The 18,295-nt window shown below is 38.0% G+C and overlaps 1 long non-coding RNA gene across 1 annotated transcript in view; it reads right to left on the bottom strand.

The window, feature by feature from the left end:
* LOC135093033 (uncharacterized) overlaps positions 1–15,378 on the bottom strand; it is a 37,072-nt gene extending 21,694 nt beyond the window's left edge. Inside the window, exon 1 of the long non-coding RNA XR_010263173.1 lies at positions 15,306–15,378. This is a non-coding gene — a long non-coding RNA (uncharacterized LOC135093033). The remainder of the gene's footprint in view (positions 1–15,305) is intronic.
* Between the last annotated feature and the right edge of the window lie 2,917 nt (positions 15,379–18,295).

The raw sequence follows: 18,295 nt of genomic DNA, 5'->3' as shown, positions 1-18,295 counted from the left end.
TGGGGCTGCTGTGCTTTGCATGGACCTTAGCGTTTGGGACCTAACAGATCAAAAACAAAAAACAATTCACGTGTTTGGTAATATTGTTCTATTTCCTCATATAGGGTGTTTTCAATTAATTTATACGTTTTGATACCTAACATGGGAAAAAAATATACACAGTATATGTTTTTGATAATGTTGTTCTGTTTATCCATATAGATTGCTTTTCAAGTTTTGGTATATATGAAGAAGAAAAACACTCATATTTCACGTTTCTCTTAATATCGTTTCGTTTTCTTTTTATTGTGTATTTTGCATGTATTTTGGTGTTTTGTTACTTAACAAACTAAAAGCAATGAAAACACTCGTTTTTTACTAATGTTATTCTGTTTCTCCATAAAGGGTGTTTTGGACGCGTTTTAGCGTTTTGGTATGTTAGAAATACGCGTTTTTTTTATAATGTTATTTTGTTTTCCATGCACTTTTGTTTTTCATGCACTTTATCGTTTTGGTGCCCAATATCCTCAAAAACAGCCAAATGACACGTTTCTGGAAGTATCTTTTCGTGATCCGAAATAGGATGCTTTGCATGTATTTTGGCATTTTGGAACCTAAAAGAGATAAAAAAGAGTAAAAGACTTTTTTTTTCTGTATATGCTTTGCATACACTTTAGAGATTTGATACAAAACAATTTAAAAACACCTAATATACACATTTGGGTAATGTTGTTTTTGCTTCTTCACATAGAGTACTATTCACGAGTTTTATCGTTTCGTTAGCTAAGAAACTAAATTACACCCATAATACACGTTTCTGTTATTATCATTTCATTTCCACCTACTGAGTTCTTTGCATGCTTTTTTTTTTGTTGTGTGTGTGTGTGTTTTGCTACCTGGTAAGGTGTAAAACACTGAATTCACACGTTATTGGTAATGTTGTTCTGTTTCTCCATAAAGTGTGTTTTGCACACGTTCTAGAGTTTTGTTACGTAAGAAACAAACAAAAAAAAAGACACTAAAAAGCCACACACACACATATATATATATATATATATATATATATATATATATATATATATATATATATATATATATATATATATATATATATATATATATATATATATATATATATATATATATATATATATATATATATATATATATATATATATATATATATATATATAGACACCTGCCGAAACGATAATTACTCCCAGTTAGGTCTAAAGCACTGTTCAGGGGGTGCTGTGAACTTATCATTAAACCCAGCTGTGACTTCACTGAACGTTTCCCTTTGTGTCTCACAACACAAGGAGGCAGTCACACCCTGCCCTCTAAAGACAACTCTCTTCCTCCACACAAAACTACAAGCACCTAATAACACACACACTCTTCGCTCAAAAATTTCAAAATTATCATGGCGACTCCTACACCAGCCTCGGAGTCCCCATCTGGGGAGGGGACCATAAATGTCCCCAAGTCAGACTGCCTTTCTGTCGACAACCCTAAGTGTCATGACACCCCGCTCAATTTTTTCTTCATTAACTTCTGCAACATTCGCGGTCTAAGATCTAATTTTCAATCTGTAGAACACCACCTCTCCTCTTCCAAACCTCATCTTTTCCTCACCGAAACTCAGGTGTCTGAGGCAACTGAAAGTAGCCCCTTTTCTGTTCCCTCCTACTTTCTCTATCCTCATTTTCGATCCAAAGCTGGATGTTGTGTTTATGTGCGCAATGACTTAACCTGCTCTCGTTCCCACGCTCTTGAATCTTCCGAATTTTCCACCATCTGGCTACGACTACAGAGTCACTCTCAAACTAAATTTATCTGTGCTGTATACATCTCACCTAACTCCTCTGACTATAAGAAATTCTTTGACTACTTAACTTCTAAAGTGGAGCACATTCTAACCCTCTTCCCTTTTGCAGAGATCTCCATTCTTGGAGACTTCAATGTTCACCACCAGCTTTGGCTTCCCTCTCCCTTCACTGACCATCCTGGTGAACTAGCCTTCAACTTTGCTATCCTCCACGACCTAGAGCAATTGGTGCAACACCCTACTCGTATTCCTGACCGTCTTGCAGATACGCCCAACATTCTTGACCTTTTCCTGACCTCTAATCCTTCTGCTTATGCTGTCACCCTTTCTTCTCCGTTGGGCTCCTCCGATCACAATCTCATATCTTCATCTTCTCCTATCGCTCTAATCCCTCCTCAGGATCCCCCTAAGCGAAGGTGTCTCTGGCGTTTTGCCTCTGCTAGTTGGGGGGACCTGAGGAGGTATTTTGCTGCTTTTCCTTGGAATGACTACTGCTTCCGTGTCAGGGAGCATGTCTTTGTGTGCTGGGTATAACAGAGGTGATAGTGTCCGGCATGGAGGCGTACATTCCTCACCCTTTTTCTCGACCTAAACCTTCCAAACCTTGGTTTAACACAGCTTGTTCTCGTGTAATACATGACAGAGAGGTGGCCCACAAAAGGTACTTAAGCCTTCCATCACCAGAATCTCATGTACTTTATATTTCTGCCCGGAACCATGCCAAATCTGTTCTCCAACTAGCCAAAAACTCCTTCCTTAACAGAATGTGTCAAAAATCTTTCAAGATCTAACTCCCCTCGTGACTTCTGGCATCTAGCCAAAAATATCTCCAATAACTTTGCTTCTTCTTCTTTCCCTCCTTTATTTCAACCAGATGGCACCATTGCTATCACATCTATTTCTAAAGCTGAACTCTTCGCTCAAATCTTTGCTAAAAACTCTACCTTGGACGATTCAGGCCTTGTTCCTCTCTCTCCTCCCCCCTCTGACTACTTCATGCTACCTATTAAAATTCTTCGCAATGATGTTTTCCATGCCCTTGCTGGCCTAAATCCTCAGAAGGCTTATGGACCTGATGGGGTCCCTCCTATTGTTCTCCGAAACTGTGCCTCCGTGTTTGCACCTGGCCTAATCAAACTCTTTCAGCTCTGCCTGTCAACATCTACCTTTCCCTCTTGCTGGAAGTGTGCCTACATTCAGCCTGTTCCTAAAAAGGGTGACCGTTCTAATCCCTCAAACTACCGTCGTATTGCATTAATTTCCTGCCTATCTAAAGTTTTTTAATCTCCTCAACAGGAAGATTCTTAAACATCTATTGCTTCACAGTTCGCCAGTATGGGTTCCGTCAAGGCCGCTCTACTGGTGGATCTTCTGGATGCTGTTCCCTTGGACATATCAAAAGCCTTTGATAGAGTCCGGCACAAAGCTTTGATTTCCAAACTACCCTCCTATGGCTTCTATCCTTCACTCTATAACTTCATCTCAAGTTTTCTTTCTGACCGTTCTCTTGCTGCTGTGGTAGACGGTCACTGTTCTTCTCCTAAATCTATTAACAGTGGTGTTCCTCAGGGTTCTGTCCTGTCACCCACTCTCTTCTTATTATTCATTAATGATCTTCTAAACCAAACTTCTTATTCTATCCACTCCTACGCTGATGATACCACCCTGCACTTTTCCACGCCTTTTCATAGACGTCCAACCCTTCAGGAAGTAAACATTTCATGCAGGGAAGCCACAGAACGGTTGACTTCTGATTTTTCTAAAATTTCTGATTGGGGCAGAGCAAACTTGGTATTGTTCAATGCCTCAAAAACTCAATTCCTCCATCTATCAACTCGACACAACATTCCAGACAACTATCCCCTCTTCTTCAATGACACTCAACTGTCCCTCTCTTCTACACTGAACATCGTCGGTATGTCCTTTACTTATAATCTGAACTGGAAACTTCACATCTTATCTCTAACTAAAACAGCTTCTATGAAGTTAGGCGTTCTGAGACGTCTCCGTCAGTTTTTCTCACCCCCCCAGCTGCTAACTCTGTACAAGGGCCTTATCCGTCCATGTATGGAGAATGCTTCACATGTCTGGGGAGGTTCCACTGATACTGCTCTTCTAGACAGGGTGGAATCAAAAGCTTTTCGTCTCATCAACTCCTCTCCTCTAACTGACTGTCTTGAGCCTCTCTTTCATCGCCGCAATGTTGCATCTCTAGCTGCCTTCTACCGCTATTTTCATGCTAACTCCTCTTCTGATCTTGCTAGCTGCATGCCTTCCCTCCTCCCGCCGCCTCGTTGCACAAGACTTTCTTCTTTCTCTTACCCCTATTCTGTCCACCTCTCTAATGGAAGAGTATTCTGAATCATTCATCCCTTTCTCTGGTAAATTCTAGAACTCCCTGCCTGCTTCTGTTTCTCCACCTTCCTATGACTTGAATTCCTTCAAGAGGGAGGTTTCAAGACACTTATCCTTCAATTTTTGACTACCGCTTTGGACCCTTTCAGTGGGCATTTTTTTTATTGGATTTTTTTTTGCCCTTGCCCCCCCCTCCCAAAAAAAAAAAAAAAAAAAATATATATATATATATATATATATATATATATATATATATATATATATATATATATATATATATATATATATATATATATATAAGATGAAAAACACTCATAATACACATTTTTGTTAATATCGTTTCGTTTCCCAATGTCTGGTACTTTGAATGCCTTTTGGCGTTTTGGTACCTAACAAACTTGAAAATACTCAAATGGCATTTTTTTTTTTTTTGGGGTAATGTTTTGTTTCTTCGTAAAGAAGAAACGAGTTTTAGCGTTTTGCTACGTAAAAAAAAAAGAAGTTTTTTGATAATGTTTTGTTATATATATATATATATATATATATATATATATATATATATATATATATATATATATATATATATATATATATATATATATATATAAAGTGTTTTCCATGCTTGTTAGTGTTGTCATGCCTAATATGCTCAAACACTCAAATGACATGTTTCCGGTAATGTTTCGTTACCACAAATAGGGATGATGTGCATGCATTTTGGCTTTTTTGTACGTAACAAGCTGAAAAACACTCACATCAAAGTTTTTGGTAATGTTGTTCTGTTTCTCCATAAATGGTGTTTTGCATGCGTTTTAGTGTTTTGAAAATATTGTTTGCTCTTCCCATATATGGTGATTTGCATGTAGTTTAGCGTATTGGTACCTAACAAGCTCAAAAAACACACATAATTCATTGTTTTTGGTAATATTGTTCAGTTGTTTTTTGTTTTTTATGTATTATGGCGTTTTGATACCAAACATGGGAAAGGCACTCATAATATTCGTTTTTGGTAATGTACTTCTGTTTCTCAATATAGAGTGCTATTATCGTGTTTTAGCGAGAAACTGAAAAAGAAAAAGACTCATAAAACACGTTTCTCTTAATATTGTTCCGTTTCCCATATTAGAAAATTTGCATATATTTTGGAACAAGAACATTATCAAAAACATCTGTTTTTTGAAGTTTTTTTTTTTGCACGCGTTTTAATTTTTTCGTACGTAAGAAAATGAAACAGACTTAAAAGGCACATTCTAGATAACGAGGTTTTTTTTTTCCATGTCAAGTGTTTTCCATTGTTTTTAGTATTTTGGTGTATATAATGCTCAGAGAACACACAAATTATACGTTTCTGATAATGTTATTTTGTTACCCCAAAAAGAATGCTTTGCATGTTTTTTTGGCGTTTTGGTACCTAACAAGCTGGAAGACACTCAAAACACACGTTTTTTTTTCGTAAAGTTGTTATGTTTCTTCCTAAAGGGTATTTTGCATGCGTTTTAGCGTGCCAAAAGACACGTTTTTGGTAATGCTCTCAATGCACTTTGGCGTTATAGCACCTAACAATCTCAAAAACCCTCATAATACATGTTTTTTTTTTTGTGATTTATGTTTCTTCATGTACGGTTCTTTGTAAGCATTTTTGGCATTTCGGTAATATTGTTCTGTTTCTCCATGTAGATTGCTATTCACGTGTTTCAGCGTTTTGTTACAGAAAAAGCTGAAAAACACTCAAAATATAGGTTTCTGTTAATATCGTTTAGTTTCTCCATATTGGGTTCTGGTACCTAACAACCTAAAAAACAAAAAAGCGTTTTAGGGTTTTATTTCGTAAGAAGCTCAAAACATAAAAAAAAAAAAAAAGAGCAGCACGTTTTTTTATATTTGTTTTCTCATGTAGAGTGTTTCCCATAATTTTCAACGTTTGGGGACTCTTCCGCTCAAAACACTCAGGTGACACATTTCTGGTAATGTCATTCCTTTACCCGATAAATTTGTTTCAAATTTCAAGTTCAAAGTCATTCAAAATGCACGTTTATGGCAAGTTGTTCTGTTTCTCCATAATGGGTGTTTTGAATGGGTTTTAGTGTTTTGGTATGTAAGAAGCTGAAAAAAAGAGTCAAAAGACTCGGTTTTTGGTAATGGTGTTTGCTTTACCCATATAAGGTGCTTTGCATGGACTTTGCCCTTTTGGCTCAACAATACTCATAATACACGTTTTTGGTAATGTTATGTTTCTTCATGTAGGGTGCTTTGTATGCATTTTAGGGAACTGTATCTAACATGAGAAAAAAAAATCTGATTATGTTGTTGTACGAGTATTTCTCCATAAAGCGTGTTTTTCATGTATTATAGCGTTTTGGTACAAAAAATGTTGAAAAACACTTATAATACATGTTTCTGTTAATCTTTTTTCGTTTCCTTGGAATCGGGTACTTTACATGCATTTTGGCGTTTTGTTACCTAACAAACTCGAAAACACTGAAAACACACGTTTTTGCCAATGTTATTCTGTTACTCCACAAAGGTTGTTTTGGACGCTTTTTAGTGTTTTGGTAAGAAGCTCAAAATACTCATTTTTTTACTAAATAAATAAATAAATAAATAAATAAATAAATATGCATATATATATATATATATATATATATATATATATATATATATATATATATATATATATATATATATATATATATATATATATATATATATATATATATATATATATATATATATATATATATATATATATATATATATATATATATAATATATATATTTCAAGGAAGAGGCAGTAGGCACCTGCCGAAATGATAATTACTCCCAGTGAGATCTAAGGCACTGGATAGGGGAGTGCTGTGAACTTATCATTAAACCCTGCTGTGACATCACTGAACGTTTCCCGTTGTGTCTCACAACACAAGGGGGCAGTCACAGCCTGCTCTCTAAAGACAACTCTCTTCCTCCACACAAAATTACAAACACCTAATAACATACACACCTTTCACTCAAAATTTCAAAACTATCATGGCGACTACTGCACCAACCTCGGAGTCCTCATATGGGGGAGGGGACCACAAATGTCCCCAGGTCGGACTGCCCTTCTGAAAACGACCCTAAGAGTTTTGACACTCCCCTCAACTTTTCTTCATTAATTGGACTGGCATCTCAGTGGGCTTTTCTTTGTTTATTGGATTTTTGTTGCCCTTGGCCAGTGTCCCTCCTACATAAAAAGAAAAAAAATTTGAAAGAAAGTCAGGCGTTCTGTGGCTTCCGTGCGTGAAATGTTTACTCCCTGAAGGGTTGGACGTCTATGAAAAGACGTAGAAAAGTGCAGGGTGGTATCATCAGCGTAGGAGTGCATAAGACAAGAAGTTTACTTTAGAAGGTCATAGATGAATAATAAGAAGAGAGTGGGTGATAGGACAGAACCCTGAGGAACACCACTGTTAATAGATTTAGGAAAAGAACAGTGATCGTCTACCATAGCAGCAATAAAACGGTCAGAAAGGAAACTTGAGATGAAGTTACAGAGAGAAGGATAGAAGCTGTAGGAGGGTACATTGGAAATCAAAGCTTTGTGCCAGACTCTATCGAAAGCTTTTGATATGTCCAAGGCAACAGCAAAAGTTTCACCAAAATCTCTAAAAGAGGATGACCAAGACTCAGTAGACCGGCCTTGATGAAACCCATACTGGCGATCAGATAGGTTGTGAAGTGATAGATGTTTAAGAATCTTCCTGTTGAGGAAAGATTAGAAAAGTTTAGATAGGCAGGAAATATAAGCAAAAGAACGGTAGTTTGAGGGATTAGAACGGTCACCCTTTTTAGGAACAGGCTGAATGTAGGCATATTTCCAGCAAGAAGGAAGGGTAGATGTTGACAGACAGAGATGAAAAGTTTGAATAGGCCAGGTGCAAACACGGAGGCACAGTTTCGGAGAATAATAGGAGGGACTCCATCAAGTCCATAAGCCTTCAGAGGGTTTAGGCCAGCGAGGGAATGGAAAACATCATTACGAAGAATTTTAATAGGTGGCATGAAGTAGTCAGAGGGTGGAGGAGAGGGTGGAACGGGCCCAGAATCGTCCAAGGTAGAGTTTTTAGCAAAGGTTTGAGTGAAGAGTTCAGCTTTAGAAATAGATGTGATAGCAGTGGTATCATCTGGTTGAAATAAAGGAGGGAAAGAAGAAAAAGGAAAGTTATTGGAGATATTTTTGACTAGATGCCAGAAGTCTCGAGGGGAGTTGAATCTTGAAAGATTTTGACACTTTGTTAATGAAGGAGTTTTTGGCTAGTTGGAGAACAGACTTGGCATGGTTCCGGGCACAAATATAAAGTGCATGAGATTCTGGTGATGGAAGGCTTAAGTACCTCTTGTGGGCCATCTCTCTGTCATGTATTACACGAGAACAAGCTGTTTTGAACGAAGGTTTGGAAGGTTTAGATCGAGAAAAAGAGTGAGGAATGTGCGCTTCCATGCCAGACACTATCACCTCTGTTATGCGCTCAGCACACAAAGATGGGTCTCTGACACGAAAGCAGTAGTCATTCCAAGGAAAATCAGCAAAAAACATCCCAGGTCCCCCCAGCTAGCAGAGGCAAAACGCCAGAGGCACCTTCGCTTAGGGGGATCCTGAGGAGAAATTGAAGCGATAGGACAAGACACAGATATGAGATTGTAGTGGGAGCCCAACGGAGAAGAGAGGGTGACAGCATAAGCAGAAGGATTAGAGGTCAGGGAAAGGTCAAGAATGTTGGCCGTATGTTCGAGACGGTCAGGAATAGCAGTAGGATGCTGCACCAGTTCCTCTAGGTCATGGAGGATAGCAAAGTTGAAGGCTAGTTCACCAGGATGGTCAGTGAAGGGAGAGGAAAGCTAAAGCTAGTGGTGAACATTGAAGTCTCCAAGAATGGAGATCTCTGCAAAAGGGAAAAGAGTCAGAATGTGCTCCACTTTGGAAGTTAAGTAGTCAAAGAATTTCTTATAGTCAGAGGAGGTAGGTGAGAGATATACAACACGGTTAAATTTAGTTTGAGAGTGACTATGTAGTCATAGCCAGATGGTGGAAAACTCGGAAGATTCAAGAGCGTGGGCACGAGAGCAGGTTAAATTGTTGCGCACACAAACGCAACATCCAGCTTTGGATCGAAAATGAGAATAAAGAAAGTAGGAGGAGGCAGTAGACACCTTCCAAAACGATAATTACTCCCAGTGAGGTCTAAAGCACTGTTCAGGGGGTGCTGTGAACTTATCATTAAACCCAGCTGTGACCTCACTGAACGTTTCCCTTTGTGTCTCACAACACAAGGGGGCAGTCACAGCCTGCCCTCTAAAGACAACTCTCTTCCTCCACACAAAACTACAAGCACCTAATAACACACACACCCTTCACTCAAAAAATTTTAAAATCATGGCGACTCCTACACCAGCCTCGGAGTCCCCATCTGGGGAGGGTACCATAAATGTCCCCAGGTCGGACTGCCTTTCCGTCGACGACCCTAAGTGTCTTGACACCCCCCTCAACTTTTTCTTCATTAACTTCTGCAACATTCGCGGTCTAAGATCTAATTTTCAATCTGTAGAACACCACCTCTCCTCTTCTAAACCTCATCTTCTTTTCCTCACTGAAACTCAGGTGTCTGAGGCAACTGACAGTAGCCCCTTTTCTGTTCCCTCCTACTTTCTCTATCCTCATTTTCGATCCAAAGCTGGATGCTGCGTTTATGTGCGCAATGACTTAACCTGCTCTCGTGCCCACGCTCTTGAATCTTCCGAGTTTTCCCCAAATGGCTACGACTACAGAGTCATTCTCATACTAAATTTATCTGTGCTGTATACCTCTCTCCTAACTCCTCTGACTATAAGAAATTCTTTGACTACTTAACTTCCAAAGTGGAGCACATTCTGACCCTCTTCCCTTTTGCAGAGATCTCCATTCTTGGAGACTTCAATGTTCACCACCAGCTTTGGCTTTCCTCTCCCTTCACTGACCATCCTGGTGAACTAGCCTACAACTTTGCTATCCTCCATGACCTAGAGCAATTGGTGCAACACCCTACTCGTATTCCTGACCGTCTTGGAGATACGCCCAACATTCTTGACCTTTTCCTGATCTCTAATCCTTCTGCTTATGCTGTCACCCTTTCTTCTCCGTTGGGCTCCTCCGATCACAATCTCATATCTTTATCTTGTCCTATCACTCCAATCCCTCCTCAGGATCCCCCTAAGCGAAGGTGCCTCTGGCGTTTTGCCTCTGCTAGTTGGGGGGACCTGAGGAGGTATTTTGCTGATTTTCCTTGGAATGACTACTGCTTCCGTGTCAGAGACCCGTCTTTGTGTGCTGAGCGCATAACAGAGGTGATAGTGTCTGGCATGGAGGCGTACATTCCTCACTCTTTTTCTCGTCCTAAACCTTCTAAACCTTGGTTTAACACAGCTTGTTCTCGTGCTATACATGATAGAGAGGTGGCCCACAAAAGGTACTTAAGCCTTCCTTCACCAGAATCTCATGCACTTTATATTTCTGCCCGGAACCATGCCAAGTCTGTTCTCCAACTAGCCAAAAACTCCTTCATTAACAGAAAATGTCAAAACCTTTCAAGATCTAACTCCCCTCGTGATTTCTGGCATCTAGCCAAAAATATCTCCAATAACTTTGCTTCTTCTTCTTCTTTCTCTCCTCTACTTCAACCAGATGGCATCACTGCTATCACATCTATTTCTAAAGCTGAACTCTTTGCTCAAACCTTTGCTAAAAACTCTACCTTGGACGATTCTGGGCTTGTTCCTCCCTCTCCTCCACCCTCTGACTACTTGATGCCACGTATTAAAATTCTTCGTAATGATGTTTTCCATGCCCTCGCTGGCCTAAACCCTCGGAAGGCTTATGGACCTATCCTCAACAGGAAGATTCTTAAACATCTATCACTTCACAACCTTCTATCTGATCGCCAGTATGGGTTCCGTCAAGGCCGCTCTACTGGTGATCTTCTGGCTTTCCTTACTGAGTCTTGGTCATCCTCTTTTAGAGACTTTGGTGAAACTTTTGCTGTTGCCTTGGACATATCAAAAGCCTTTGATAGAGTCTGGCACAAAGCTTTGATTTCCAAACTACCCTCCTACGGTTTCTATCCTTCTCTCTGTAACTTCATCTCAAGTTTCCTTTCTGACCGTTCTATTGCTGCTGTGGTAGACGGTCACTGTTCTTCTCCTAAATCTATTAACAGTGGTGTTCCTCAGGGTTCTGTCCTGTCACCCACTCTCTTCTTATTATTCATTAATGATCTTCTAAACCAAACTTCTTGTCCTATCCACTCCTATGCTGATGATACCACCCTGCACTTTTCCACGTCTTTTCATAGACGTCCAACCCTTCAGGAGGTAAACATATAACGCAGGGAAGCCACAGAACGCCTGACTTCTGATCTTTCTAAAATTTCTGATTGGGGCAGAGCAAACTTGGTATTGTTCAATGCCTCAAAAACTCAATTCCTCCATCTATCAACTCGACACAATCTTCCAGACAACTATCCCCTCTTCTTCAATGACACTCAACTGTCCCCCTCTTCTACACTGAACATCCTCGGTCTGTCCTTTACTTATAATCTGAACTGGAAACTTCACATCTCATCTCTAGCTAAAACAGCTTCTATGAAGTTAGGTGTTCTGAGACGTCTCCGCCAGTTTTTCTCACCCCACCAGCTGCTAACTCTGTACAAGGGCCTTATCCGTCCATGTATGGAGTATGCTTCACATGTCTGGGGGGGTTCCACTCATACTGCTGTTCTAGACAGGGTGGAATCAAAAGCTTTTCGTCTCATCAACTCCTCTCCTCTAACTGACTGTCTTCAGCCCCTCTCTCACCGCTGCAATGTTGCATATCTAGCTGTCTTCTACCGCTATTTTCATGCCAACTGCTCTTCTGATCTTGCTAACTGCATGCCTCCCCTCCTCCCGCGGCCTCGCTGCGCAAGACTTTCTTCTTTCTCTCACTCCTATTCTGTCCACCTCTCTAACGCAAGAGTTAACCAGTATTCTCAATCATTCATCCCTTTCTCTGGTAAACTCTGGAACTCCTTGCCTGCTTCTGTATTTCCACCTTCCTATGACTTGAATTCCTTCAAGAGGGAGGTTTCAAGACACTTATCCACCAATTTTTGACCACTGCTTTGACCCTTTTAAGGGACTGGCATTTCAGTGGGCATTTTTTTTTATTAGATTTTTGTTGCCCTTGGCCAGTATCCTTCCTACATAAAAAAAAAAAAAAAAAAAAGGAGGGAACAGAAAAGGGGCTACTGTCAGTTGCCTCAGACACCAGAGTTTCAGTGAGGAAAAGAAGATGAGGTTTAGAAGAGGAGAGGTGGTGTTCTACAGATTGAAAGTTAGATCTTAGACCGCGAATGTTGCAGAAGTTAATGAAGAAAAAGTTGAGGGGGGGGTGTCAAGACACTTAGCGTCGTCGTTAGAAGAGCAGTCCGACCTGAGGACATTTGTGGTCCCCTCCCCAGATGGTCCTCCTACACCAGTCCCCCGAGACTGGTGTAGGAGTCGCCATGAATTTTGAAATTTTGAGTGAAGGGTGTGTATGTTATTCGGTGCTTGTAGTTTTGTGTGGAGGAAGAGAGTTATCTTTAGAGGGCAGGGTGTGACTGCCCCCTTGTGTTGTGGGACACAAAGGGAAACGTTCAGTGAGGTCATAGCTGGGTTTAATGATAAGTTCACAGCACCCCCTGAACAGTGCTTTAGACCTCACTGGAAGTTATTATCTTTTCGGCAGGTGCCTAGTGCCGAGCAAACTTGGTACTGTTCAATGCCTCGAAAACTCAATACCTCCATCTATCATCTCAACACTACCTTCCAGACAACTATCCCCTATTCTTCAATGACACTCAACTGTAGCCCTCTTGTACACTGAACATCCTCGGTCTGTCCTTTACTTATAATCTGAATTGGAAACTTCACATCTCATCTCTAGCTAAAACAGCTTCTAAGAAGTTAGGTGTTCTGAGACGTCTCCGCCAGTTTTTCTCACCCCCCAAGCTGCTAACTCTGTACAAGGGCCTTATCTGTCCATGTATGGAGTAAGATTCACATGTCTTGGGGGTTCCACTCATACCGCTCTTCTAGACTGGGTGGAATGAAAAGCTTTTCGTCTCATCAGCTCCTCTCCTCTGACTGTCTTCAGTCTCTCTGTCATCGCCGCAATGTTGCATCTCTTGCTGTCTTGTACCGCTATTTTCATGCTAACTGCTCTTCTGATCTTACTAACTGCATGTCTCCCCTCCTCTCAAGGCATCGCTGCACAAGACTTTCTCTCACCTCTATTTAGTCCACCTCTCTATTGTAAGAGTTAACCATTATTCTCAATCATTCATTGCTTTCTCTGGTAAACTTTGGAACTCCCTGCCTGCTTCCGTATTTCCACTTTCCTATGACTTCAAGTCCTTGAAGAGGGAGGATTCAAGACACTTATCCTTTAATTTTTGACTACCGCTTTGGACCCTTTTCTGGGATTGGCATCTCAGTGGACTTTTTGTTTTGTTTTATTGGATTTTTGTTGCCCTTCTAAATAAAAAGATAAAAAATTATATATATATATATATATATATATATATATATATATATATATATATATATATATATATATATATATATATATATATATATATATGGTGTTTTTCTTTCTTCTTAGCGTTTTGGTACCTGATACTGTTAAAAAACACTTTGTGGCCCGTTTCTGGTAATGCCGTTTCGTTACCTCATATAGAGTGCTTTGCAGTTATTTTGATGTTTTATACCTAATAAGATCAAAACTCTTAAAATGCATGTTTTTTTTTTAGGGATTGTTGTTCTTTTTTTTTCCATTAAATCTGATTTCCATGCGTTTAGCGTTTTGGCACGTAAGAAGCTGAAAAAAAAAAAAACTGTTTTGAATGCGTTTCAGCGCTATGGATGGGACTGGCATCTTAGTGGACTTTTTGTTTTGTGTTATTGGATTTTTGTTGCCCTTGGCCAGTGTCCCTTCTAAATAAAAAGATAAAAAATAATATATATATATATATATATATATATATATATATATATATATATATATATATATATATATATATATATATATATATATATATATATGTGGTGTTTTTCTTTCTTAGCGTTTTGATACCTGATACGGTCAAAAAACACTATGTGACCCGTTTCTGGTAATGCCGTTTCGTTACCTCATGTAAGGTGCTTTGCAGTTATTTTGATGTTTTATACCTGATAAGATCAAAACTCTCAAAATGCACGTTTTATTGGGGACTGTTGTTCTTTTTTTTTTTTCATTAAATTTGATTTCCATGCGTTTAGCGTTTTGGCACGTAAGAAGCTGAAAAAAAAAAAAAAACACGGATGTTTTGAATGCGTTTCAGCGCTCTGGATGTTTCTGCATGCGTTTCAGAACTATGGTACGTAAGAAACTGAACAATATTCAAAAGACAAGTTTATAATAATGTTTCCTTTTCCCATAGTGGGTGCTTTGCATGGACTTTGGTGAATTGGTACCTAACTGTAATGCCCCCCCCCCCCCGTCACTCGAAAGCCAGGTTATTATTATTTTTTTTTTCTCTCTAATTAGTTGGTAAGGAAATATCTACACTCGCTGATTTATGGTCTTTATTTTTCCTTCACTTGTGGTAGCGTTAATACTAATTCACACGTCATTCATATTACATCAGGTAGCATCAAGTATCCTTTTAGTAGCGTTGAAGATTTCATTACAGTAGTGTAAATATTGGCCGAACTAATCATTTGACACACCTCACACATTCACCAATAACAATAATGGGCATTAGTGTTTGGGTATTACATGAGTATACAGTCTCATTCACCTGACGAGGGTGGTATTATTCACGCACTTGACTCGAAAAATAATTAACTGGTGTTTACATAAGAATAAACAATCTCCTTACTACATTTTCCTATAACCCTGGTATAACACAGCCTAATCAGCCTTCCGAGGACCGAACCAGGTGGTTACGTCCCCGTATGATAACGAGAAATACTGCACAACCTTAATAATCCGTGAACTAAACACTCCGTTCTCACACTATTAAGTATACCTAACCAAACACAAACAAGAGAGACGCACAGACTTTTCCTTTACCTCCACTGGCTTCCCTGTAGTGTAAGCAAGCCAAGACCTCTCTGAGCGCGAGTCAGGCCGGCGTCTCCCCACGCCACGAACATCCTCCCCCTCTGTAGTTTTCAGATTCTTCCTCATGGTAATTTGCAAATGATTGGTTTCAACCGTATAATAAACATTTACATTACTTCACTCATATCATGGCCTGGTGTATTTGTTCCTCTGAGTAGCAAGGTGAAAAATTCTAGCCACAAGCTAATATCTTGTATAAAAATAATGCTTTTATTCATAAAGAAAATCGATCACCCATTTCCCGAGGACGCCAACATGTTGTCTGTCTGTCTGTATGTCTCGGGGATGTATGCATGATGTAATAACGACTAAATCTTACCAATAATTCTTATACTAACTTAATTCTACTTATATTAACGTAATATTACTTATATTAGCTTAATATTACGTCCCGGCACTACATAACAAACTCAAAACAGTCAAGACAGGTTTTTGGTAATGTTGTTTTCGTTTCCCATAGCATGTGCTTTTCATATACTTTGTTGTTTTCGTACCTGACAAGTAAAAAAAAAAAAATCAATATACATGTTTTTGGTAATGTTGTTCTGTTTCTCTATATAAAGAAAATATTCACGTGTTTTAGCATTTTGTTACCTAAGCTAAACAACACTCGTAATACACGTTTCAGGCGATATCGTTTCATTTCCCCATATCGGGTCCTTCGTATATTTTTTTTTTTCGGCGTTTTGGTATCTAAGACGCTGGGAAACACTCAAATCACTCCTTTTTGTGTTATGGACGCGTTAAAAAGCTCAAAAACATTGAAAATGCATTTTTTTGTTGTTGTTGTTTCATATTTTGTATGCATTTTGGCGTTTTCGCACCTAACATGGGGGAAAACACTCATTATACACAGCGTTGTGGTACATAAGAAGTTGAAAACAATTATAATAAACTTTTCTGTTAATATCGTTTCGTTTCCCAATATCGGCAAATTTGTCATTTTTGTACCTGACAAGATAATATATATATATATATATATATATATATATATATATATATATATATATATATATATATATATATATATATATATATATATATATATATATATATATATATATATATATATATATATATATATATATATATATAAGATAAATAAATAAATAAATAAATAAAAATAAATAAAATAAACTTTTTTGCTAATGTTATTCTGCGTCTCCATAAACGGTGTTTTGCACGCGTTTTAGCGTTTTTGTACGTAAGAACATCAAAAACACTGAAAAGAAACTTTTTAGATTTTTTTTTCCATATAAGGTGTTTTGATATTTTGTAGCGTTTTGGTGCTAATACGCTTAAAAATATCTAAATGACACTCTTTTATTAATGTCGCTTCGTTACCCTTTATAAGGTGCTTTGCATGCCTTTTTGCATTTTGGTTCCTAATAAGCTCAAAACTCTGAAAATACACGTTTTTGAAAATGTTGATCTTTTCTCCATTAAATCAGGAGATACGTTTTTAATATATATGGTACCTTTTAATATACCGTAATTTGCATGCACTTTAGCGATTTGGTACCTAACAAGCTCGAAAACACTAGGGAACAAAACACTAAAAAGCATGGAAATCACCCTACATGGGAATCCAAAACAACATTACCAAAAACGTGTCTTTTAAGTATTTTTGAACTATTTAAATACCAAAACTTTAAAACGCATGGAAAACACCTTTTATGATCAAACAGAATAACATTACGAGTGTTTTTCGTCTTCTTACGTACACAAATGCCAAATTGCATGCAAACTACCCTATATGGGTATACAAACGGAGATTTCGAGAAACGTGTATCTAAGTGTTTTTGAGCTTCTTAAGTCCCAAACCGCTAAAACATATGATTAGCATTCTATATAGGGAAAGAGAACATTATCAAAAACGTGTATTTCGATTGTTTTTTTCACATTGTTAAGTAACAACACAATAAAATGCATGCAAATCCCTTTTATAAAAAAAAGAGAAAAAAAAAGAAACGAGAATACCAGAAACGTGTCTTTTAAATGTGTTTTTTAGTGTGTTAGGCACCAAAACGATGAAAAAAAACATGGAAATCACCCTATATAGGAATACAAAACAACATTACTAAAAACGTGTTTTTTTGAGTGTTTTTGAGCTTTTTATATACTAAAACGCTAAACCACATGAATAGCACTCTCAATGGAGAAGCAAAAAAAATAAATAAATAAATAAAAAATAAAAAAAAACGTGTATTTTGAGTTCATTTCAAATTCTTAGGTACCAAAACGCCAAAAGCCATGCAAAGCGCACTATGTGTAGAAAGGAAACGACATTACCAGAAACGTGTATCGTGAGTGTTTTTTTTAGAGTTTTATGCACCAAACTGCTAAAAAGCATTGAAGGCACCCACATTAAGAATAAAAACAGAAGAAAAAAAACTAAAAATGCATCTTTTAAATGTTTTGAGCTTCTTACGTACCAAAACGCTAAAACGCATGCAAATTACCTTCTAAATGGAAAAAATAATATAACATTACCAAAGACGTGTATTTTGAGTAAAACACATGCAAATTACCTTTTAAGTAGAAACAATATAACATTACCAAAAACGTGTATTTTGAGTGTTCTTCATATTGTTACACACCAACACGCCAAAATGCATGCAAAACATCATATATGGGGAAACGAAAGGTTACGAGAAACGCACCAAAACGCGAAAACGCATTAATAGCACTCTATAAGGAGAAACAGAAAAAAAAAAACATTACCAAAAATGTGCATTTTGAGTGCTTTTTCACATTGTTAGATACCAAAGCGCCAAAATGCATGCATGCAATATGAGGAAACGATACGACTTTACAAGAAACGTATCTTTTGAGTATTTTTGTGTATGTTAGGCATGAAAACGCTGAAAAGCATTGAGTTTACCTTATATGGGAATAGAGAATAACCTTACTAAACACGTGTCTTTTAATTGTTTTCC

The sequence above is a fragment of the Scylla paramamosain genome, chromosome 3 (assembly GCF_035594125.1).
Source record: "Scylla paramamosain isolate STU-SP2022 chromosome 3, ASM3559412v1, whole genome shotgun sequence".
NCBI lineage: Eukaryota > Metazoa > Arthropoda > Malacostraca > Decapoda > Portunidae > Scylla > Scylla paramamosain.
Note: the sequence above shows the minus strand (reverse complement) of the source record. Positions and strands in the feature narration are given on the sequence as shown.